The sequence below is a fragment of the Engraulis encrasicolus genome, chromosome 20, assembly GCF_034702125.1.
Source record: "Engraulis encrasicolus isolate BLACKSEA-1 chromosome 20, IST_EnEncr_1.0, whole genome shotgun sequence".
Classification (NCBI taxonomy): Eukaryota; Metazoa; Chordata; class Actinopteri; order Clupeiformes; family Engraulidae; genus Engraulis; species Engraulis encrasicolus.
Genome location: NC_085876.1, coordinates 3098114 through 3122520, shown reverse-complemented (window position 1 = coordinate 3122520; position 24407 = coordinate 3098114). Strand labels below are relative to the sequence as shown.

Genomic DNA, 24407 nt, shown 5'->3' with positions numbered 1-24407 from the left:
CTTTGACGAAAGCTGTAGGCAATTCCCTGACAAAGAGCTTTACTCTTGGATCATGAGAATTGGCCCTACGTAAAATATCCTGGCGCCAGGAACTGTTGGGAGACTAGTTTGATGACTGAATTCATCTGGCAATAGCAAAAGAAACGGTACAGCTTTGGCATAGCTTATTTGAGTACTTGTCAACTGAAGGTGTGTAGGTCTATATGAAGCTCCTAAATTCAGAATTCAGTGCCGTAGTGAAATCAGATGCATGTGTCTTGTCTTTGTCTGTGTTTGCCATGGCTGTCTCTTTGTCTTTCTTTGTTATTTCAACTAACCCCCATCCCCATGTCCTGATCTACAGAAATTTGATCAATGTGTCTATCAGTGGCAACTGCTCAGAGTCAATCAAAAATAGCTGGCCAATATAGGAATAGTGGCAGGGGTGCCTATTTACTAAATACCCATTTTGATTGATTTTGAACAGCCAATGTCTCAGATATTCCACACGGTCTTGAACTTTTCCCTCCATTTTGTCTCTTTGTTTGGGCCCCTTTATTGTGTGTGTGTGTGTGTGTGTGTGTGTGTGTGTGTGTGTGTGTGTGTGTGTGTGTGTGTGCTGGCCAGTGTGTTTGTATGTGTAACTGTTGAAACCCCCCACACTTCCCCAACCTTAACGACCCTGTGACCCCCTCCCCGATAGGTGTGAGTGTACTGTATGTCTTCTTAAAAGTTAAAGAAAGCTAAAATCAGAGTGCTGACCTTAAGACAAAGAAACTTAAAAGAAACAAGGATATTCCCAACCACAAATTGAATTTGGATAGATGTATGAATTTCTGTCATGACATTTTATTTTTTACCCTTTTCTTTGTTTGATTTGGTCATGATTTCATTTCACCCTGTTCACCCATTTGTTGTTTTGGTTTGACAAGAATGTGAGTTGATACAGTTTTGCTTTATTTACAGTTTCCTGATTTTAAGTGGGTCCTCTTTGATCATATATTCAAGATGGTTGTTTTTCCCATTAATCGTTTTGTGTCTTCTGAAGCAGGCCTGGTGTTATGGAAATGAGCTGGCCCACAGCAGTTGTGAGAAGAAAAGCATGGTGGCCTGTTGAGAAACCAAAACTTGCTAAGTTTAACATCTTGTCTATATACTCAAATGAGTGATTTGTTTGTTTTGCTGTATACAATTTTCCCAGGATTTGTTTTGTTTAGATTGGATGACAATTTTGGTAATTACACTTCCATAAGCTTTTGTTTTATTTTGTGTCAGTCTGCCAGAGATGCATTTGTTTTCTTTAAGCCACCTAACCTTATCTCTACTGTACAGTCATACCCCCACCTTCAGGTTTTAATCCAAGATACCGCTTTGCCGTAGCGAGTTTCTTCCTGTTATTTTGTTTTAGAAGCCGTTATGTGCCATGGCTAGCACAGCACGAAAAGGGGGATTTGTGACAATGAACTCGTCCCTAATCGTCCACGGACTTGCCTAACTTTCGTCTGATTTTGAGCGCTTGAGAGAATCAAAACTAACAATTTTGATGACACCTAAATCGCCCGGAAGCGAATCGCGAGCCGTGGAGAGGTCTCACAGCAGGGTGTTAATGGCCCAACGATTACCACATGAAAGGCAATGACAGCCAGCCCGGAACGCGGACTAGCCTTGCTCTTATTGGACGAAAAAGACACGTGACTCAAAGTAAAAGAGCTGCGCTATTGGTTAGCAGCTACGACCCTCTATTGGTCACGTTGGATTAATTTATGCAGACCGTATACAGTAGGTCCGTATAATTATGCAAAAATTATTATTACTAATATACCTAGGTTGATTTTACTTTGTATATTCACATCATTATAGGCTGCACTGTGATGGGGCTTTAGCATGCATGATGTGAATTTATTGATAAAATGAAAATGAATGAAATGAAAATGATTTTTTAAAAAACGCTTTTAATATCACACCAAACAATGTACACACACTTTGACAAGAACCATGCAACTACACACATACCGTGCAAACAATATACTCTATATGCAGTGATGTACACAGCACTCAGATCACAAATGTACAACTAGGAAACATTTCATTACCGACAGGTTAAGTTTGGGCAGGCTGTCATCATGCTTTAGCGTACGTATCGCACGCTAGTGCATGGTGCGACGCATTTTGAATTCAAAGCGTGCTCCTCAACGCAACGGTAAAGCGCTTGCATGCACTTTCGACAAGTGACAAGCTTTGCGCCGTTTTCCGGCCGTATCAGCAATTTTCTTTTGCCACAGTGCATTTCTGTTTCTAAACACAAATATGCCTTGCTTTGCCCTAACCAAACCCATTCCTAAACCTAACCTGTCAGTGAAGTAATGTTTCTGCTGCTTTACTTTTGCCAAGAACAGCGAGATTAGGCGAATTTCTACCTAAATTGTGCCTAAACCAAAACCATCCCTAAACCTAACCTGTCACAGGGCGTTGTGGAGCACGACTTAACTTGAAAATGCGCATTGGACACACGCGATAGTGAGTTCAAATCAGCGTGTCATAGATACGCTTAGCCTATGCATGATGTTTGGGAAGGGCACAATTCATAAAACTCAGAAACATACAATGCTTTTTCAAAAAAGGGTTCTATGTTCCCCGCTGCATCCAAGTAGACTGCTGCCACATTGCTAAGAGCAGGTTGTTGTTACATCTCTGACAGGTTAGGTTTAAGGATAGTTTTAGTCAGGGCACATACAAAAATGGATTTTAGTAAAAGTTGTCAATTCATAGTAAATATGTGGTAAATATGAAAGTAAGAGGAAAAATACTACAGGTATTGCCTTTTAATACAGACTATACAGGTATGTACAACATTATAAACATTGCTGTTGATTTCATATTCTTCAGACGCCAATCATGCCAGCAGGGTCTACTGAAGGTCTCTGGTCACTGCGTCCTCGTCATACTGCAACAGGCACTCAGTCTCACTTCTGGGAGCTGTAGAAACAACAAATAAATTAATACTTCACCATGCACCTCATATTGACATAGCAAATATATCAATAAGCAAGTCATATTGAGCCCAACAGGGATAATCTCCTATTTCAGTCTTCTATGGTCTCATGCACTATGTCTCCCTGCCAGGATATGTAGGATGTAAGAAAATAAATCAAAACATAGCAATGCACAGCATTGAGAACTTATCTATAAAGTAGCACAAGTCATATTGCCAATGTAGGCCAGGGGTGGGGAACCTATGTCTTGAGGGCCGTTTGCGACCCTTGAGGCCGTTTTATCTGGTCCCCGATATAATTTTAATGTTATTCAGCTTCACATAAAATATGACATATTTTGTAAAGGAACCTTAGAAAATACATTTGCAATACAATTAAGTTATATTCAGGGAAGCTGAAGAAGGTGGTGTTTGTTTAAATGTGGCTGCCTTCAATATAGGTCTAAAGTGAAGGGGAAAATCCTGGTTTGTGTTCATAGTACGGCCCTTGGAGAACTTTTACGGCCCCTCGGGTGAATTTGAATTGGCCCTTCGAATGAGAAAGGTTCCCCACCACTGACGTAGGCTATAGGTTAAGCTTACCCTCTTTCACTCTTCTGTGGTGAGACTGTGCCCATTTTGGGTTGACCTCCACACGCGTCTGTAGCACAGCACACAGGATTGCAGGACACAGCATCCTGCAGGACACTCCAAAAAAAAACACACTAAAAAACAAGGGGAATGAATAAATTACCTGACCAGTTATTAAACAAATGAAAATTGATGTGCCAGAGCTGTGGTAAAGGTAACCTTGGGTCCAAATCATCTAGGCCTAGGGTGTGTGTGTGTGTGTGTGTGTGTGTGGTTAATCCAGTGTTCACATTATTCAGATATGAGAATTAATTAATTCATTCATTTTAACTGACATTAGTACATACCCATATCAGTGCCATTTCACCCTGCCAAGACACTGGACCTGGGTCTATTGGAGCTCTCTGCTCAGGGTGTCCTCGTTATACTGCAGCAGGCACTGTTGTTTCTATAGTTCCTAGAAGCGAGACAAATAAATAAATACTTTGTCATGCACCTCATATTGACATAGCAAATATGTCAATAAGCAAGACCTATTGAGCCCAACAGGGATAATCTTACACTATATCAGTTTTCTGTGGTCTCTTGTAAGATTGGCCCATCACCATTCTGCAGGACACTACCGTCTCCCTGCCAGGATCTGTAGGATGTAAGAAAATAAATCAAAACATAGCAATGCACAGCATTGATTACTTATCTATAAAGTAGCACAAGTCATATTGACAATGTAGGCCAGGGGTGGGGAACCTATGTCTCTAGGGCCGTTTGCGACCCTTGAGGTAGTTTTATCTGGCCCCCCGATATAATTTTAATGCTATTCAGCTTCACATGAAATATGACATTTTGTAAAGGAATCTTAGAAAATACATTTGCAATACAATTAAGTTATATTCAGGGAACCTGAAGAAGGTGGCATTTGTTTAAATGTGGCTGCCTTCAATATAGGCCTAAAGTGAAAGGGAAAATCCTGGTTTGTGTTCATAGTACGGCCCTTGGAGGACTTTTACGGCCCCTCGGATGAATTTTAAGCGGCCCTTCGAATGAGAAACGTTCCCCGACCCTGACGTAGGCTATAGGTTAAGCTTACCCTCTTTCACTCTTCTGTGGTGAGACTGTGCCCATTTTGGGTTGACCTCCACACGCGTCTGTAGCACAGCACACAGGATTGCAGGACACAGCATCCTGCAGGACACTTCAAAAAACAAGGGGAACGAATAAATGACCTGTCCAGTTCTATAAAAAAGAATACCCTGAAAAAGAACACCCTGTTGTTTCTACAGCTCCTAGAAGCGAGACAAATAAATTAAATATTTTGCCATGCACCTCATATTGACATAGCAAATGTATCAATGAGCAAGTCATATTGGTCACAAAGAAGTTAATCTTACATTCTTTCAGTCTTCTATGGCGAGTTAGGCCTTCAGGTGACTCGTCTTCGCCATATTATGAGACAGCAGCCTGTGAAAACATGGTAAATAGAATAACCCATTAACCTTGGGTCCTAATATAATACATGGACATAAACTAGCCTACATTATTTAGACAAGGTCAGTAGACCTCCACGTGAAACAATAAGAAAAAGTGACCATACATAATTTCAATTTCTTGAAGAGGCCATCTACACTTATTTGTGCAACAAGTGCTGTTTTGAGGACCCATACTTTTAAAGGACAGGTTGCCTACTGTTGCAAATGGCAGGGTATTTCACATTGATTTCGGGGTGGCGTGCTCAACTTGACCACTCTGGTCGACATTGAGCTCGCGCTGATACATTGGGCTCGCGTTACTGAGAGCTGCCGCCAGAACTACTCACGGTTAGCTTTCATAATATAGAACGCAACAAGGAAGAATCGGTCGGTTTGGTGAAAGGGCAAGGTGTTTCAAGGGATGTTAGCTACTCGATACATAGTAGTGACGCTACGACCAAGCTACTAGAGAATGTAATTAAACTAGTCGCTTCGCTACTGCCCAGCACTGAAAACCAACATACCCAGACGGCACACCAGTCTTTCCAACGTCGCCTAGATGCATTTTTCCGCTGTAAAATACATTGGCAAGGCGTCTAAGCGTTAGTTCATCAGCGAAATACCGGGCAGACGTGAAAAATGAGCAGGGCCCAGCATCTAGTTGATGAGCTAACGCAATAGCATGCTAACGGTAGCCTTTGTCTATCTTTAGGCAGGGGAAAGGCAACTGAGAACGAGCAATGTCAAACAATTTACCATCAACAAGTATAGTTAACATATTCACTGTTTCACCACAGCATTTTGTCATTACGATGCTCGCAAGTCATCAGAATTTACTAGCGTACAGCAGCAACTAGTGTAGTCACATTGAGGGGACTTGAGCTACCAGCTATGTAAAGCGGCTGTGCCATAACTTAGCAATGGCGGATCTGTGTTCAGAGGAGCTATTCAATCGCTCTTGAGTACTGAAACTTTAAACCACAGTTGAGTAAAATGTACTTACATGTATATGAAGCCCATTTTCCGTTGGTATGTGAGGAACTTTCCCCCCATATCGCCAAGAAACTTGTAAACCACACAGACAGCGCGTGGTTCTTCTGTTCAATCAGGAAGGCGCTGTTGACCGCGGCTGGTGGCTTCTTTGTGGCTTGTGTGTGGAATTCGCATTGTGCCAATTCGTTTTACTGCCACCTAAAGGCTTGGTGTAGAACTAATTTAACCAGAGACGGTCTATTTTCAACTAACTTGAACAATCCTTGCTTTAGTTCAGAATACCATTTAAAAACCAGAGTTGCCAAGCACATTGATTTTTTTCCTGAAAAGCAGCTGAGGAACCTTTTTAATTCGAAGGGTCACTTCAAAATGTATGTCCAAGAAAGATCATTCAGATGATTCTATTTTGATAGCCTATTCTGTAGGTTCATTTAAATGTTTATAGCACAGATCGAATTGTTTGATCAACTTAATTTCTGAGCTTATAGTATCATAATAAAATGTACTGACAGCAAAGCTGTGGCTAGTAGAAAGGTTTAATGCAGGGGTGGGGAACCTTTTTCATTCGAGGGGCCACTTCAAATTCCTACCATGGTCATAAAATCCTCCGGGGGCCGTACTATGAACACAAATCAGGATTTCCCCATAACATTTAGGCCTATATAGACATCTTTAGGCCTATATAGACATATAGACATCTTTAACCCTATCCAGACCGGGGGGGGGGGGGGGGGGGCTAAAAGTGCCCGCACCAACTTTGATGTCGTATAACTCTTGAATGACTTAAGCTATGACTACGAAACTTTCTGACTTTTCCTAGAATGAAGTTGGCTACAATGTGATACCAAAAGATTAGGTCTATCATTTTTGCTGTTGCCATGGCAACGGTTTTCTGACGGGTACACCTGACCAAAAATCACTGATCTAAGTCTCATCATCATCACTTTTCATATTTTTTTACATTTTCATTAGCATCAGACACCCTTTTGAACATTTGAAGTGGTCTGATGCACATAATAACCAAAATTGATATGCATTACCCAAGTTAGATGGAAAATACATTAAGTTGACATTTTGGCCATAAAATCAGGAAATGACGTCATAATGACGTCATAATATCCAATAATGACACCAAACTGATGTCATTCATAGATCTTTGGCTGAAGATCATCCCCTCCAAGTTTGGTGGTCATACGCCATTCGGTTCCCAAGTTATGAGGGGGGGGTCAAAAGAGCCCCCCCCCCCCGGTCCCAGGTATGCCAAAAAAGCCCGGTCTGGATAGGGTTAAAGGTAGACACCTTTAAAACAGTCCCCACCTTTTCTAGGTCCCCTGAATATAGGCTAACTTAATTGCATTGGAAATGTAATTTCTAAGATTCCTGTGAAGTTGCAAAACATTATAATGATATCAGGGGCCGGATAAAACATAGGTTCCCTACCCCTGGTTTAATGGTTAGTGATTCTGAAAAACACCACTGGGCAGCGTGAAAAAACATAGCCTACACACACACAGACACACACACACACACATTTTAGTAAAAGGCCAAAAAATGCCCTAGGGCCCCCAACAATCCCGTTGCCTAGGGACCCCAAAATCCTAGAAACAGGCCTGCCGACCACCCACTCCCTCCCACCCACCTGACCTCACCCCACCCCACCCCACTTGAAATTGACTGGGGCAGCTCCCGACCTGATCACTGGCATTTACATATTAAAGGCTCTTCTAAGAAGGGGATGGGAGGGGGGCATGGGGGAGCCGCAAATGCTGTGGCTTGAGGTATGAAGCAATTTAAGGTGCAAAACTCATCCACAAATTCCTCTTTTCATGCAGTGTAGGAGTGGAGCTCCCCATTCACCATGCGGTGTGACCATGCTGTCTTCAAGCGTGACAAGCGGCTGGCGTTGACTATGCAAATGATGTGTTTTGAACAATCTAAACGTACTTTCTGTATTGGCTTGAGGGTTATCTACTGATGGGAATTCCAGTGGTGTTTTGAACTTCTGAGAGGAAAGCAGAAGTTGTGTACCAAGCAATACTATAGTAAGGTTTGCGGTGTTCATGTATGGCGGCGTTACCCAGCCAAACATCTGGAGAGGACAAGATGGTCCTTTGCTTGAGACACATTGGGTGAATAAGCGTGGCACATCTCGGCGATCATTGTTTTCTCCCTTGACATTTTTAATTTTTGTTTATTTGTTCTCCTCCGATTTCTCCAATCTGCTACAGCTGGAATGCCCCACAGATTGCAAAGGGGGAGGGGATCCGTGAGTTGTTTACTCTCAGTGGAGGATGGGTGGTGATTGACTGTACCTAGGAGTTAATGTGTGGAAGGCCTGTTGCCTGTCCTCCTTTGCCTGTGCCTGTTTCAGACTGTGTGAAGATAAGTTGACTAAATATGAGTTTGAGATGAAGAATTCACACAAAAGCAAAGTCATGAGTTAAGATTGAAATTTAAGAGTTTATACGAGGCAAATGTTTTGAATGGACTAGTTTATTTTCTTGTTTTGATTTCAAGGTGTCAAAAGGGGGAGCACCCCTTGCCCATGCTGAGAGATCCCCTTTTCACACCTTTAGTGGCAGACTGACCTGTTGATTTTCTTTTGTTCATTTCAAGGCAACCATTTCAAATTGGAACTTTCTCTGTGTTGTATTTATGTGTCTTTGAAGTTGATGGAAAGGGGGAGACAGTCCCCACGCTGACACATTTTGCCATTTCATTTTATTTTATTCTTGTTTTGATTCTTCCATGTTCTATGAGATCTTCCTGGGTGACACAGATGCTTGTTGTGAACATTGATGTGTGCGGAATAAGATACTAGAGCGTATGATGCTATCTCTCTTCCCGGTAACGTGCCATTGACCTGGTCCACTGCATTGGCCTCAAAGGGCACATTGAATGAAGAAGATGGAGTCAGATGACGAAGAAGAAGAGTACTACAGTTTTTCTTTTTACACTCGTCTGCACACACAACGCGTTTCACATTGCTTTACATGAAGAACTGAATGACATGCGTCACATGAGTCAACTCGTTTGTAATCCTGTCATGACAAAATTCTTACAGTCCATTTCAATTGTCTTCATATCGTGCTGCTTATGATAACTTTTTGATGGAACCAATCTCCAGAGTGCTATTTCCCTATATATTTCCAGAGTGCAATTTCTAGAGTTGTATGTGGATTAATGATTTGATATGTTTATGTGAAGTATTTCAACTTCAAAAGGGGGACTGAAAGAATCTGAATATTGCCCCCAATCACGCATAACATTTCAATATCCATGTATTGTTTGATACGTGTTTGAATAACACTTTTAGACTGTGAGATGTCAAATAAAAGTTCCCTTTGTCTATGGCATCAGGATGTACTGAACTTCCCTTCCCCCCCCAAACTGCTGATTTGAAATCGCCTATCCATTGCTATTGGCTAAGACTATCACTGTATGTGACACCATCCAATGTGACCTCACTTCCTGTGGAGGTATTTTTAAGTTCAGCCACTGGCATTGTTCTGCCCTTCTTCTGCTTTACCTGTCCTGCTGTTAACACCTTTGGAGATAGAGGGGGAAGGGGGCCTTGAGATGGGCCTGTGTGGCCTGGCTCCCCCCCCCTCTCTCTCAAGCAAATAAACCTTGCATTTCTGAATTTCAACTATTGCACTGGAACTGGTCTTAAATATTAATTAGTAGATAAACCTAGATACTATCACACGCTGTGCAATGTAAACAGTAGCCAACCGATAATTTGATGAACTAATGCTCACCTGTAACTTCCTGTTAGGGCACAGTGCATAGTGCCAGAGAGTGTTTATGGGTAGTACAAGAGAGGAATCTCGCGACTTTTTCCGGGTGGTACTGTCCACCAATTGCTGCCATCCAGACAGCGCAGATGAGCGCCAAGGAGTGCAGAGGCTGTTGAAATGAATGGGGTCCCATGGAGCTCAACCACGATGCTGCCATTGCTTTGGGAGAGAATTGGTATCATCGTTTCAATTTATTTTTCCAAAAGGCAGGATAGATTATCCTTTCAAACAGCACTTAGTTTGAATGTTTAAACTCGCTGGATCTTTGTAAAATACGACTTTATTGTCAATATGACGTCACGAGTGGCTTCACACACTGCGTTTGGATTGGTCGCCCGGCTGCATTGCTGTGATCACGACAGCTGTAAAGCAATTTTGTTAGCAAGATGCTAGCGGAGCCTGACTCATAAATGCCAAAGCTGTAAGAAATCAGAAGGACATAACTCCCATGTTATTGTACATTTCATTGAAATCCACATTGGTTTCTCAGAACTTACAGTAATATTGTCAAGTTTCAGCCGACAGCGAGCACAATGTCAAGTTATTAGCGCCAGCCTTATGAGCTCTGCTGTCTCGACAGCGCTCCCTAGGTGAACTGCAGGCACAGGTTGGAGGGCGAGATTTAACACTGTATGTAAACCCACTGTGATAGTGCTCAAACTTTTTTTTACGACACTTTGTACTAAAGACCCCAGTGCACTTTGAGCACTATGCACTAACCGTCATGAACAAAAGTGTTCGATATGAGACATAGGGTCACACTCTTTGTCACTCTCTGCCTTCCTCTCTCTTTACCACTCTGCTGCTTTCTGTGCTCACTGCCCTCTTTCCACTTTCCTCGCTCTCTCTCTCTCTCTCTCTCTCTCTCTCTCTCTCTCTCTCTCTCTCTCTCTCTCTCTCTTCCTCTCTCTGCTTGTATTTATATTTCCTTTGCTCTCCAAAATCCATGTCCTTGATGTTGTCTCCTCGCATAAATTGTGGTCAGTTATTGTAACTGTCATATGTACTGTACTGTATATCGATATAGACATATACACCAAACACACACGCACACACACACACATTCCCGTCAGGCACTCAAAAACACAGACACACATACACACAGACAGGCACAAACTCACACAGGCACATGTGCACTCACACACACACACACATGCATGCACGCACCAGTTACTGTAGCCTTCAGATATTATGTTGACAGAGCCAAATATACCCAACATTTTGACAACTTCTCTTCCAGTAATGTACACACACAAACTGTATATCTCTCACTCCTCACGAAACGTGCACGCACGCACGCACACACGCACACACGCACACACACACACACACAAACAATATATATCCATCTTCGGCTTGCAAGTCCACTCCGTCTGACAAATAAGACCCTCTAACGATTTTTTCCCCCAACCAAACAAAGTCTATTACACTATGTGGTTTAGATAATACATTCTTTCACCCTCCGTTAAATCTGTGTGTATATCCACAAACATCAGAAATATATTTTAGGGCCTTGAAAAGTGTACCTCGCATTGAGCTTAGGCAATGTTGTGAATATAATTTTAGTGCAGTCTTCTCTTTTTAACAGGCATGCCTTTTCACAGACTGAGTGTGTGTGTGCATGTGCGTGTGTTTGTGTGTGTGTGTTTATGTCTGCCTGGCTTTTTCCTACATATACTTGATTCTACATGCCTCCCTGGAGAGACCAAGGCCTATTTGAAAAGGCAGGCTGCCTCCAGAAATGTCTCTCTTACTAGTGTGTGTGTGTGTGTGTGTGTGTGTGTGTGTGTGTGTGTGTGTGTGTGTGTGTGTGTGTGTGTGTGTCTCCAATTATGTCTCACTAAAGCTGCACCAGACTGGAGATCCCAACATTTTTGGAAGACTTGAAAGATGGAACCAGAAACAGTTCCATCAATAGCCGCGTTTACATAAATACTTCACGTTTATAGATACACCGTGTAGAATTGTGGCCAGAGTAGGTATCACAACTATGCTGTTCATTCAAACTGTGCTACCTATTGGCTTTTTTTATCTTTTCATGAATATTTACAAAGTAATAAACTAATATTTCCTACTATGATCAAAGTGCAGTGAGTTTTTCAGCTAAACATGTTTATTTCTGGAAATTGTAAATGGAGAGGATCCACCGTTTCATGTATGAATACTGCAAATTTCCCCCCAGCCATAATGTATACTTAGAATTTGATTGTGGCCGTAAGTATTTGTGAAAAGGGGAACATTTGTGAATGGGCAGCATGAATTCTAGGAATAAACTATTGGCTAAAATATTACACAGTGAACTTTTAAAGGCACATTTGAGCACAAAAACACACCAAAGACCACATAGCTCTGATGGGAAAAGGTTAAACCAAAATAAGAAAGCTACAAAGGCACAGAAGCTGCTGTGAATCAACTTGGCTTGACAGTCAAATACCCGATAACAGTTTCCTCTGAGGTTTGTTTTGTAGCGTGTACAGTGGGGGGAAACCCTGACTCATTCTTAGCAAAGTCTGTTCCCATAAGTCCCATCACTCGGCGGCCATCTTGGCTACGCCTCAAACTGACTATTTGAAATTAGTCAGTGATGGGGTATATAAGAATGAATGGGGGAAATAATGTTGTGTGACAGTGGGACAACACAGCGATACACAACTCATATGGTTGGAATCACAATGAAAAACTGGGTTTAATGGCAGTCTCAGAATGACCGAAACATGAAAGTAACACTTTAAAACAGCGTTTTTCTTTATGCTATTTTTGATCTGCGCATGCGCCACATTCCACGACAACGTTCTGTTTTGCGGCAGGTGGGAGCAAGTTGCGTGGACTTCACCTCTTCCGGCCGGCTGTCAAACGGGCATCCATTCTCCAGTCATCGTACAGAAAAGACACTGGATTTATTTTCTGATAGCCAAAGCAGTATGCACAATGGTCGTCCCTGCTCATCAGTAATAAAAAAAAATGCCATTGAATAAATTAATGGTGTAGTATAGCCTGCCTCAAAATTGGTGTTTTAAACTGTGATATCATGTTGTTGCCCAAACTGATAATAGCTATGACCAACGGTGAAAAATATAAGAAAAAAAGCTAAACTGATCAAAGTTGAATGTCTTGCAGACTTGCTCCCGTTTTGCTTTTTCTTACTTAGGCCTATTTGTTTTCAACCATAAGAAAAACCACAACGGGTGTGCACATTTGTGCACACGGCCGTTTTTGTTTCCGTGATTATATCTGTCCCTTTGTCTCGCACCTGCATTTTGGATGGGCGCAGAAAGGTGATTAATGGTCGAGTTGCGCTCTCTGCCCAATTCACAATGAAGTTTCCACGGACGGCAAACAAACCACATGGCCGCCAGCAAACAAACCGATTAGGTACGAGCAGTCGTAAAGGTTTACGTTTGCACTTGCGTCGAGGCGTCGAGACGATTGGATAAGTGACAGCGCAGCTCAGCAAGCAATTGGCTCTCGTTACCGGACAGGTGGGAGTGACACCGGCAAACGCCATGTTCGCGTAGCCAAATGCTCTCGTTCATTCCTATGGAAGGTTTCATGAGTGATTCGTCTCGTATAAGACCGTCTCTGATCTTAGGGCCCAGCCCACTTGCCCCCCTTTAAATCTATGGCTGTGTTTTAAGTTGTAGGAATCATGTAGGAAAATTACATAATCATACCATCAGGGATTTACAGGCAAAGCACTTAGAGAGTCCAGCTTCTTTGTCATTTTTTGAACTACTGTATGCACTTTGATCTTCCCACAAGTTACCCATGCTGTAACATTCGCCATTGGTCAGCTCTGCTCTCTGGGAAGTTTGCAAAAAGTTTATGTATTTTGTAGCCTACATCTTTTTTCCGCAGTCTGCAGTCAAACAACAGTTAGTTTTGGCTACTTTACTACTGTTATTATGGTTACGATTCATCAACACATTGATAAGGAATATTGTTGTTGCTTTTTTATTGTGACCATTTCAACAAAATTATGTACTACTGCTTGTACACTATTTGCAAAATTTGGCTCACAAGCCAATTACTCTCAAGACTTGGAGATAAACCCTTAACATATATGCCAACATAAGCTCTGCTATCAAAACCGAAAAACCCTTACAATCCTCTGCTAAAATCTAACTCTTATTACAAAACACACACACTAGCACCGAATGAGAACACATTTCAGCTCAACTGTAAAACACCAGTCTACTTTACATAAGACAGTCCACTCTTTCAGGTTCAGTGTTTTATTCCATTCCACAAATCAAATACGCACATAACAAAAAAACAGAAATATAAGTTTGTACAAAAAACTAAAACTAAATAAAAATCAAAACAAAATACAGAAATTGCAGGCCTACTTTACAACAACAACAAAAACACTCCAAAAACAAACCCATGGCAGGCCTACATTACAGAAGCTTTACAAAATACAGAAATTGCAGGCCTACTTTACAACAACAAAAAAACACTCCAAAAACAAACCCATGGCAGGCCTACATTACAGAAGCTTTACAAAATAGTTGTATTCTGCCTTCTGTTTGGGTCTGGCCACATAACCTCATCAACATCGCAGGCAATATCCTCCCTTGCCAAGCATCAGGGGAAAAAGGCTCTGGAGTGCCTCATCCATGCCTGAGTTGATTGGACATCAATGTGTCCACAGGCCTGTTCCATTGCCTGCAGAAGAGGCAGAGGGGCGTGTAGCTGACGGTCTTGCACGAGCCATCTCCAGGCAGAGACAACCTCCTCTATCGGGTTAAGAAATGGCGAGTAAGGGGGCAGGTACATGACGCTGAAATGATTGTGGTTGTCGAAACAGTCACTGACCAGAGCAGCCCAGTAGAGACTTACTTTGTCTCAGATAACCACAAACCTGGGCTGGTCTGGTCTGTCCTGCATGACGGTGAAATGAAGTGCATCTAAGAAGGCAATGGTATTTTGGGTGTTGTATGCACCTATTTTGGAATGGTGATGAAGTAACCCCCTTAGACTTATGGCAGCACACAGTGTGATGTTTCCACCACGCTGCCCCAGGGCTATGCACAATTATCCTCTCCCCAATTATATTGCACCCCAGATGTTTGTTCTTCGTTAGGTTGAATCCGGCCTCGTCAATGAAAATGAACTCATGCATCTGGTCAGCCCCATCCATGTCCATGATTCTCTATGATAAAAGTTACAGTACTGTAAATACTAGTGTAACATTATGAATGGCATTACTCAAAGCACACATCTACACAACAGTATGTATGGAACCATTCCACTCCACCCAACAGTCCGTAGCTTTATGAATGGACCTATAAGGCACTGCACAGTTCCAAATTCAGCTGTCAGGGGACTGACCCATATTCGGTATCACAGTATACTGGAAATGTAAAGGCTAACAATACTTACCTGTATATATGTATGGCGAAGTTCATTATGCCGGTCCTTATTCCTTTCGAATGGGACTAGGTATAACGGTTTCAATGCAACATTGTGCTTTACCAACATACGGTGAATAGTAGAAACACTGACTTGATTCTCAATTTGAAATGTTCTTTGGTCAGCAAGAATTTGGTCTCTGAACTGGTGGAGACGGATTGCATTTTTGGCCCTCACAATGTTGACAACTGCAATATCCTGTTGAGGACTGAAGAGGCATTGACGCCCACCTCTATTTGGTCTTCTGGAAATTCTACAGAAATAATAGACAACTGTTACATATTGCATTATTGCTTTTTACAGTTCTTTTACATTACTGTAACACAGTATTGAACTGTACTTTACATTACTCTACTGTTCTCAGGCACATGCCATCCATAGCGGCAGGTGAGGCAGTGCCTCACCAGCCATCAGACATCATGAGATGCAATAAATGTAAATGATTCCAACAATAAAGATTTTTTTCAATCATCTGTAATATTTAAATAATTTCAATCATTTTTGTCGACAAAATAGCCTTATTTGCTAATTTCCTGTGAAATTGCTCCGAATAGGTAGCGACGTGAGACAACCCCCAGCGGTGCCTCACAGGGGATTGTGCAATCCTTTGCTAACAGGCTCGAACGTGCGCCTTTTGCTCGTTCTTGTGTATGCTACCACGTAATACTGTATTAAATGTTTTTACACCTTTGATAGACATGTGTATAGTATGCCCTCACATTCCTTACAATATGTACTGTTTTCTACGTGTGTGTATCACTTATTTAGTGTTAACAATGTGAAATAACCCGCATTGGAAAAGACTGGTGGGTGAGGCAGGCAGGGGCTCTGCCGCAAAAAAGGCGTAGCCTATGTGAGCTCTTTGTTTGACAGCTCTCCTAGCAACGTCGTGACGTCAAGTTTTGGACAGCGTTCACGTTGTTGTTGTTGGCTTGTTCCCAATTGATCGCTAAGATGGAGGATTGCATGTTTCTCAAAGTTGGATTTTCAAGGAGAAACAGCATGATTAGGAATTGACGGCCAATGCTGGAGCTAAAGGAATTACTGCTTAGGACGGCGAGATAACTCGGTCGTCTCAAAGTGAGTGGTAGGCTACAAGACGAGTGGCTATGTGTCTCTGCTACAAGAAACCGCCTTTTCTGTTATCATTGCATTTTGTTTGCAACCACTGGTGAGACTGTATGGGCTAATGTGGGATTTTGTGACTACTAAGAAGCCTCTCGGAACACGAATGATCTACTTGCACTAGCATTCCAAGCCAAAATTGCTTCAAAGATATTTGGGACTTTTCGAAGTTGGATGTGGCTCATTTGAGTGAACAGCACCGGCTTAACGTTAGCATGCACACTAGTCTATGCCAAGGTGAAGGGAAACCGTCTCATTTTATGCAACCTGCTTCTTAGCACATTCAATACCAGACGTTTTTTTTTTTATTTAGCTGTAGACTCCCAGCCAATTTCATCATTTTTTGTCTTTTTCTGAACAGCCACCGAATATTTTGCCTTCAGCCCACAGACACATGTCAGGGCTTGTTCAAAAGCCCAAAAACTCAGATGTCTGTATATTTTCACGGTTTGTTTCTAGCTTATTCCATTCCGAAGTTATTCCACTTTAAGCGAGCACTGGTTTAGGTAAAAATAGCGTTTTTCAACATTCGAACTGAGATAAAGCCTTTTTTGTTACGGGTGCACTCTGACTCGTCGAGTTTAAAGTGGTAGTTCGCTATTTTAGACATTAAGCCCTGTTTGTGTGACTTCTGGGGTGAAGTAGAGATGTTCTCATCACAATTTTGACATTTGGTGCTGAACGGAGCATTTGGGTATCCAAGACTGCAGCCCCCCCACCTTTACATTGACTCTAATAGAGCACTCAAGCAATCGATTATAAAATGGCATTAAACTTTTGTTTGAGAAGACATGGAACTCACCGTGTGGTCAGTGGTAGACAGCGATAAATTGACCCGAAAATTGCAGCGAAATATGCCTTCTAACTGTTATTTAGCATTTGGCGGACCTATTTTTCCCCAGACGCCGTTGAATAGCAGTAGACATCCAGCCAGTAGGTAGCGATAGTGTGTTGTTTATGTAGACATCAAGGAGCGAGGTAGAACGGCTATCTTTGAGCGGGACTGGCTACAAAAACTACAGCTTGCATACAAACCATAGATAGTAACGTAAACAAACGCACCCCCATTTCCGGTCGCGCGGAGTAATACTAGTCAAACCAATACAATCAATGAAGACGGACAATAATGAATATATCTTCTCTGGAAGCGTATTTCGCGGTGATTTTCGAGCCAACGTATCGCTGCCCACCTCTGACCACTCGGTGAGTTTCATGTCTCTGCAAACGGAAGTTTAATGCCATTTTATGATCGATTGCTTGAGTGCTTCATTGGAGTCAATGTAAAGGTGGGGGGGCTGCAGTCTTGAATACCCAAATGCTCCGTTCAGCACCAAATGTCAAAATTGTGATGAGAACATCTCTACTTCACCCCAGAAGTCACACAAACAGGGCTTAATGTCTAAAATAGCGAACTACCACTTTAAATTGCGGATCTAAATGCATTTTCACGCACGAAGAACAACTCCAGTAGCTTCCAAGTAAACTATTTCGATGCAAAAATCACCTGGTCAGGCTATTGTTCAGAGCCACATCATCTGAAATGCTAGCTAGCTAATGTCACTTGACTGGCAGTTTTCGTTCTGTAGATAAAAGTAGACATGCCAAAGTACTCACCCAAAATTAGGTTACTTCCTGCTGTGTTGCATGCTGTTTTTCATTACAACCTTCCATTTTACACCTATCTTGATGACAGCAAAACTCCTTATCCTTCCATCATATGTTTAGGGACAGGCTTGCTAGCAGGACATGTTTGGATGCTCTAGGAAGTAAATGGAGACGTGACGTGACGTGATCAGGAAGTGGTTTCATTCACTATAATAAAACTCAAATACTGTGTGTAATAAAATGCACAGATGATGAAATATCCAGATCCTGACTTTGTAGGAGTTTTGACTTTGTAGTAGTGATGGGATTTTCGGCTCTTCTTTGAGATGCGGTTCTATTGGCTCTTCTTACTATGGGGAGCCGGCTCTTTCGGCTCCCAAACGGCTCCCTATATACATGATTACATAATTAATACATTTTACATTTTGTTTCATTATTGACATTGTGAAGCACTTTGGGCAGTGTATAGTGTGTAAAAGCCTTTATGAACAACACTTTTTATCATAATCACTCATTAATCATGACCCAACATACCCAAATACAAAGTAAATTAAAAAGGTATTAATACATACTATATTTCTGATCGCTGTGAGTGTGTCTGTGAGGGAGGGGGAGAGAAGGACAAAACAAACAAAAAACCAAAAACGGCTCCCAAAAAAAATCCTCAAATGGCTCCCATTGCAGAGCCGGTTCCTGTCGTTCACTTCAAAGAGCCAGCTCTTAGAGCCGAACGGTTCGCGACCAACACATCACTACTTTGTAGGTGTTTTCATGATCTATGTCAGTTCTGTTCATCACATTATTTCGAAAACCACACAGAATGTGCATTAGAATGTGTAGATTCAGAATCCAATAAAAAAAACGTAAAACGTAATTTTACGGTTTGGGAGCCAACGCATGGGAGGCAAAACATATTTTTACGTGACTTGGTAGTGACTGTGTTAACCATGTTAACCATGTTATGTTGCAACAAGTGAGGCTTTGATGGTGTTAGTTAAGACAGAATAGCCCCAGCAACAGCCCAGTACATGGGAGTGTTGGAGAGAAAGAGTTCAACTGTTGGGACAAATTGGCAGCAGATACAAGAAAAACTGATTGAGACAGTCCTTGAAGCGACAAAGTTACTTGAACTGGCCCTCACCATATTAGCTACAACACTGTCTGGAGAGGTCATTCTCTGCTCTGGCTGACCTCTCATTCTATGTCCTCCTCTCAGTTGTCCTCGTCCTCCTCCTCTAACTTTAACTCTGCCTCGAGCTCTCCCTGCATCCATGTTTTCTACGTTTTCAAAAAGGCTTAAACTAGCCAATCAGTGTTCGAGTGTTTATTTTTTAATGGAGTGTGAATGCAAAATTTTGCAGTGACCATGAGCAAGTGTGTAGCATAAAGTAAAATGTGTGTTGCTGAATTGCTACTACAGAGTTAAGCAGAACTTTTGTTTTAAGGTACAAACACACTATGTTTAAGTTATGCTACCAACAACTTAACAATATGCTATTTTGGTCTAAGTATCAGCCTATAGTGCTCAAGCTGTATGCAAAAACTGTAATGGTCACCCCTTCAGCCAATCAGAAATGTATTTTTTTTTGTGAAGGGAGATAATCGAAAATAATATTCAAGAGTGGGCCTAACTAGTGTTGCGTAGCGTTGAACTGATTAGGGTCTGAAAATATTAGTTGGATTTGTCAGTAAGTATCACTACATTCTTTAAAGCATTATTTTTTTTAATGTTAAAACACTCATACAATTATAACTGTGGATATACTTTCTTTTATGCTGTGAATCTCATGTAATGTACAAAAACTCAAAAGAAGATCCACCAAAAAACATTGTCATATAAATATTGTCATATAAATCAACCTATCACATAAAAAAATGTGTGTCAATGCAGTGCATTATGCCACATCTTTCATTCACTACAATAATGCTGTTGATGGGAAACCATTGTCATGCTACTTTAATAACCACATCTTACACTCGATTTGACATTGGGAACTATTCATTTCCACAAACATCAGATGGGAAATATAATCTCAGTATAATCTCAGGGTGTATGTCACACGGAGAAGAACAGAAGTCAAAGTGCACAAAGTGTGCAGAGGATGGGTGGAGGCTATACAACCATCAATCTTTCTGTAATTTATCATTGTAACTTGACACTTGTCATAACTCAAATCATCACCATGCTGCTTGTGTGTGTGTGTGTGTGTGTGTGTGTGTGTGTGTGTGTGTGTGTGTGTGTGTGTGTGTGTGTGTGTGTGTGTGTGTGTGTGTGTGTGTGTGTGTGTGTGTGTGTGTGTGTGTGTGTGTGTGTGTGTGTGTGTGAGAGAGAGAGAGAGAGAGAGAGAGAGAGAGAGAGAGAGAGAGAGAGTTAGTGAATGAACACTGGACTCATTACTTGCTCCTAGTAACTGTCTGCAGGAGTGCGTGTGATGGGAAGTATGTGTCTCTGAACTGGTGTGTGTGTGTGTGTGTGTGTGTGTGTGTGTGTGTGTGTGTGTGTGTGTGTGTGTGTGTGTGTGTGTGTGTGTGTGTGTGTGTGTGTGTGTGTGTGTGTGTGGGAAGTGTATGTCTCCGTTCTGACGTGTGTGGAAGCAGCTGTTTTAGGAGGAGCTTCCTTTAGACGGAGGATGAGCACACAACACAGGAAATCAGGTACACACACACACACACACACACACACACACACACACACACACACACACACACACACACACACACACACACACACACACACACACACAGGACCATGTGAGCACACACAGGTTGGGTGGAGGGGCGCCTTGGGATAGCTGTCAAGGAACGTCGGTGTGCGTGTGTGTGTGTGTGTGTAACCTTGCACACCTGGTCAAACGAAGGTCGTCAGAGAGGCACAGAAGAGGTCAGTACTCTAGGTTTATATACTGCACCTAGCAACTCTGTTGCCTGGAGAGTCACACACACATGTGCGCGCACACACACGGGTGGGAGACGTGACGCCTTAGTTTTTCGTAACATTGGTTAAAAACCTACAAAACTGTTATTTTCCTTTAAAAAACAAATGTCAATGAAAGAAGCTGTGGTACATTATGTTTCATATTAGTCTTAGATGAGAAGAAACATTTTTGTTAAGATTTATGTAAAGGTTTATATGTCAAATATCCTGCGGTGTGACTGTAACATTAATGAAACCTGGAATATAATATATATATAAATTAACCAACAACATTTTGAATAATGTATGAAGCATTTGGCATGATTGCATAAATATTAACTTTATATTAAGATATGTGAATGTGGAAAAAACTGAAGACAGTAATATTAACTACAAGTTCAATTTCGTAACACAAATTGCGTCCTGTGGGGTGACATGTATGTCAATGTTTGTGAATGGGCAGCTGCAAGGCCAACTACAAGGCTCCTAACCAGTCAGTACCTCAGTAATTGAAGAGTGCTGTGGAAGTTTAAGGTGTCTTCATATTGCAATCTTTCTGTCACGCAATGCTTAGGTTCATTTTATGGTGTCCTGTGGTGTGACTGCTCTTATAGGAGGAAAAAAAGTTTTTTATTAATGAAAACACATATTAAGATTAAACACAATATCATTATCAAGTTAGCATGAGCTCAGATGTCAGTCATGTATACAAAAGGATTAAAATGGCCATAATGCAGTGAATTCCCTGTGGTGTGACTCCATTTTCCTGCGGTGTGACATGCCTATGCTATGTGTTGATGCAGGACACATTTTCTCAAAAATGGCAAAAATAAGGTGAAATACCACAGACCACTTAGTGCTTTATTTTTTTCTATTTTTTTTCCAATTTTTATCCATCATTTTTTTCAAGAATTTGAAAAACTCTTTTTTTTTGCGTTACGCCCTTAAACGTCAACCACCCACACACACACACACCCACACACACACATATACATGACATGCACATGCACACACACCCACATGCACACACACGCTCCCAGGCGCATGCGCACATGCACCCAAAAACACACAAGCGCGCGCGCAAGCACACACACACACACACACACGCACACACACACACACACACACACACACACACACACACACACACACACACACACAGTGGCTTGGAATGTTTACTACAAACGCTGCCTACACAATCATTACTCAACCAGTACCCTCAGTAATATCAGACAAGCACACAGCTAATATATTCTTCACACATGAACCTTCCCAAAATTGTGGCATCGGTCCATTATGATATTGTTTTTATTTTATTAATTCATTACTTTTAAGTTTGGAAGTGTATCACTGTTAAGAGGACGAGTGCAACACTGCTTAGGGTTTCAGCAGTTTATCTTTGGGTTTGCTGATGCTTTGGTATTAAACCTCTATCAGACTGATACGCTATTGCTTCACATCTCACACAGACTTTTGATCACATGGCATTCTACCTTCTGCCAATCAGCCACATACACGCGCACGCGCGCATGAACACACACACACACACACATACACACATACACAGACACACACACACACACACACACACACACACACACACACACATACACACATACACAGACACACAATTCTTATCCAGCTTACTATCACTGGAGATTTGTGTGCTCACTGGCTGTTTCGCATTTGTGCGTGCGTGCGTGCGTACGTGTGTGTGCTGGACCCGCCTTCATAATGGAACTGCAGTGGACGGCAGTTTGTGTTTGTGTGTGTGTGTGTGTGTGTGTGTGTGTGTGTGTGTGTTTGCGCGCATGTGTGTGTGGTTGCATGTGGTGTGTGCTGGATCCACAAGGTTCTTGCCGTCTTTATAACAGGAGTATGTGTATGTGTATGTGCGTGTGTGTGTGTGTGCGCACATGTGTGTGTGTGTGTATGGTTGTGTGTGCTGGACTCGCAAGGTTCTTGCCATCTTTAAAACGAGGCTTGCAGTGGAATTTGGATCCGTTCCTGGTATCTTTAACTCTACACGCCACGCTGAGACTTTATTTATTTTAGACTGATTGTTTGGGCTCCTTGGTTCTCTAGTCCCCACTGTGAAGGAAATTAGTCTCTCTCTCTTTCTCTTTCTCTTTCTCTCTCTCCTTCTCTCTCCCTCTCTTTCTCTTCCCCTCGTTTCATTCATCTCACTAACTTTGGATCTGTGTTTTCTTTGGAGCTGTGTTTTTGTCGTTTTGTCGTATTCAGTCTTGCAGTCACACCGTAAAAATGGGAAGGTTCCTCAAAGAACTTTTGTCGCTTTGTGGGGGAACCCAAAGGTTCTATGAAGAACCTAAAAGTTCTTGGGAGAGGACGCTCGGAACCCTCAGAGGGAACCCTTGAGGGTTATTCCACAATGTCAAAGAGTTCCTCAAATAACCTTTACTCCTTCTTTTTTTTGCCACTGTGGAGGAATCCCTAAGGGTTCTTGGAGGAACCTATTTGAAAACCTTGAGGTTCTTTTAGAGAACATTTAGAGGTTCAACCACAGTTGCAACTGAGGGTTCTTTGAAGAGCCTTTCATTTGTTCAACGTAATAGAGCAGGGGTCGGGAACCTTTTTGGTGGAGAGAGCCATAAACGCCCATTTTATTAAAAATATTTTTTGTGAGAGCCATGCCATTTTCGCCATAATTTCTAATGCTAATTGTCATGCACAGAAGGGAATAAAAGTAACGCTTGCAATGGGGATAAGAAGGGAGAGAGCTGATGAAAGAAGAACTAAAACTAGTTGTGGATGTGCTGATGTGCATTTAAGAGGCCACGCGCATTCATTACCGTAAGTTTCTAACTTTTATGCATCGGAGTTGCCAATGAGAATGGCGGGGGTGCTTCTATTCTAGCCATCAGACAGACAGGACGGTGCATGAGGAGGGAGGGAGAACTTCAAGAGAGGATGCTCATCTTGGTCGCACTGACAATAGTGAACATTTTACAGTTGATATGTGGCTGACATGTCTATTTTTAGTAATTCACGAAAATATGGTACAAATCGCGTCCCTTACCGGCCACCATTTGCCATCATAATTGCACGATCGTGAACGGTTTCTTTGTTTTGGATACAACCGTTAGCTAGTTGAACTTTAGGTAAAGCATTACCGTACGGATGGAATGTTATCTCACACGACACGACCCAGCGCGGGCACGGCATTGTCCAATTAAAAAAACATATCATATCATATCTGTACAGTAGCCTTCGTCGAAGGCCTGTGCTTGGCTCAGCTGATCAGACGTAGGCCTAACCGTGAACTTCAGCGGTAGAGAACAGACCTGGGATGGATTAAATGCGCGATCATACTTTATATTTTGAATATTATTTTAACTTTTCAGTAGGTCCATTTTTAATTTAGTGTCGTACCAAAATTATTCATGGCTTATTGAGTAAACAAATGACAGGTTTGTCCGAGAGCCACATGCAGTTCCCAAAAGAGCCACAGCTTCTCGACCCCTGCACTAGAGTAATGGCCTGCCCAACTTGTCTCTCTCTACAGCACAAACCAACTTAACACTGGACTT

At 41.9% G+C, this 24407-nt stretch overlaps 1 long non-coding RNA gene across 1 annotated transcript; it reads right to left on the bottom strand.

Annotated features, from left to right (window-relative positions):
* Positions 1 to 2322: 2322 nt before the first annotated feature.
* On the bottom strand, positions 2323 to 6109 carry LOC134436854 (uncharacterized). Its single transcript, XR_010032274.1, has 7 exons — positions 6011 to 6109; positions 4930 to 4999; positions 4629 to 4733; positions 4103 to 4181; positions 3889 to 3998; positions 3554 to 3658; positions 2323 to 2955 (listed from the first exon to the last, which is right to left on the bottom strand). It is a non-coding gene; the product is annotated as an uncharacterized LOC134436854 (long non-coding RNA).
* Positions 6110 to 24407: the final 18298 nt, after the last annotated feature.